The sequence below is a fragment of the Penaeus vannamei genome, chromosome 34, assembly GCF_042767895.1.
Source record: "Penaeus vannamei isolate JL-2024 chromosome 34, ASM4276789v1, whole genome shotgun sequence".
Classification (NCBI taxonomy): Eukaryota; Metazoa; Arthropoda; class Malacostraca; order Decapoda; family Penaeidae; genus Penaeus; species Penaeus vannamei.
In genome coordinates, this window is record NC_091582.1 from 6,634,870 (window position 1) to 6,637,369 (window position 2,500).

Consider the following 2,500-nt stretch of genomic DNA (forward strand, 5'->3'; position numbering starts at 1 on the left):
GAGATAATGACACCAATATATTTTTTCTAGTAATTCACGGACACGTTATTTTCGCGTAAGTGTGTACGTGTGTGCGTACGCGTGGGTGAGTGAGTGAATGAATGAGTGAGCGAGTAGTTGATTGATTGATTGTGTGTGCGTGTGTGTGTGTGTGTGTGCGTGCGTGTGTGTGTTAAATTACGGTTTTCTGGGTAGGCGATTTTGTACTCTCGCGTCTTTTCGGTTGTAATTTTGTTGAATTTGTCTTCAGTTTTGTGCACTTTGTATCCACTTTTTTGCTAGTAATGGGAGCAGAAATATTTCCATTACCATTACCATTTTCATTCTTGACTTTCGATTAATTTCACATCGCTTCCACTATCGCTACAGCATTTATTACCACACCTTCCTTTCATATTTCCCCATTAAGCATTCACTGCGTCTTTAATACTTTACGCAATGTCAACAAAGCCAATATATATATATATATATATATATATATATATATATATATATATATATATATATATGTATATGTATATATATCCTTAGACTATAACGCAAACCACAAGAACAGACAGACTCGAAAGTGAAAATCAAAACCGAAAAAGTGAGAACAAATTAATACCTAAGTGAAAACAGCAATTCATAATGGCGGTTGCTGTGTCATAGATCTCGTATAATCACAGGGGGTAATACTGATTTACAGCAAATCATTACAGGTGTGATAGATGATTGCAGCGGTGGTGTGCAATTGCAGAGTGCAAAGCGGTGAACTAAGTAAAAAAGTGAGAAAGTAAAAAGGTGTATTGAGATATATCGAGGATAAAGAAATATGTGTAATTATTACAATTATAAAGTCATTTTGATACCTATATCGCCGGTAATAATGATGATAGTAATAACAATAATAGTTATCTTTATCATATTAATAACTATAATAACAATAATGATGATAATCATCATCACCATCATCTTTATCATTATCATCATTATTATCATTATTGTTATTATCATTGTTATTATCACCATTGCTATTATCATCATCATTTCCTTATTGTTATCTATATTACTATTATCATTACCATCATCGTTATCATTATTGTTATTATCATTATTACACTACTACTTTTACTACTACTATTACTATTGACAATAATAATAATGATAATAATAGTAATAATGATATTGATAATAAGGATAACATTGATAATGATAATCGTAATAACAATAATGCTAATGATTATGATAATTATCAAAATAAAAATGATGATAATGATAATAATGATGATCATGATGATGAAGTGATGATGATGATGATGATGAAAATGAAGATTAAGATGAAAATGAAGATTAAGATGATGATGATGAAAATTATAATGATAATAATAATGACAATGATAATGATGATAATGAAGATAATGATGACAGCAACAACAACTATAATAATGAATACAACAATAACAATAAAAGACACAAAAACAAAATGACATAAACAAACCATAGCGATAAGCGCCCAGGTGTCGATCAGCTGTTTTCAGGTCGCGACTTGACAAGGGCAGCTTGCAATTACCAATGCCGCTGAAAATGACGTTTTTGTTATTTCCACCTTAATTATTATGAAAGTATTAATAGAGGTATGTTAAGTCCATCTAGCTTTGCCGTAATTATTACTGTTAGTATCATCCCCATCATTATAAATTGGTCATTATCGTTATTTCATGATCATTTTTATTGCAGGAGTTTAATTACTGTCACAGTTATGATTTTCTTATCATCATCTTCACATGGTGATTTAGATTTGATTATAATTATCATCTTTGGTGTTTGCTACTTCTCTTTTCAGTAGTTTAAACAATATAAAAATGATACTTTCACATGATAAAAAGGAGTTAAAATAATTATTCCAATGTAAATGACATAATCAAATTAAAGATTTCAGCGCCTTTCCTAACATGTGTCGATAATATAACCTCATTCCTCTCACCTGTAATTAATTTGATTCGTAAGGTAAGTCATGCGCGGGACCTTTAGAGTTTAAATCATATATGATAATGTTTCTCTTAATGCGCAAGAACTGTATTTATAGTGTTTGAAAACTAAATAGCGAGAAAAATCTATATGTATGTATATATATATATATATATATATATATATATATATATGTATATATATGTGTGTGTGTGTGTGTGTGTGTGTGTGTGTGTGTGTGTGTGTGTGTGTGTGTGTGTGTGTGTGTGTGTGTGTGTGTGTGTGTGTGTGTGTGTGTACATATATACAAATATATATGTATATAGATACAGTATGTATATATATATATATATATATATATATATATATATATATATATATATACATATATATGTATATATATACATATATATATATATATATATATATATATATATATATATATATATATATATATGTGTGTGTGTGAATAAACAAACATCAGTGACTATTCAAAAATGGTTCTTCAGCAAAGAATCCAGTTTGACTTTATGGCTGCATAAATAAAACA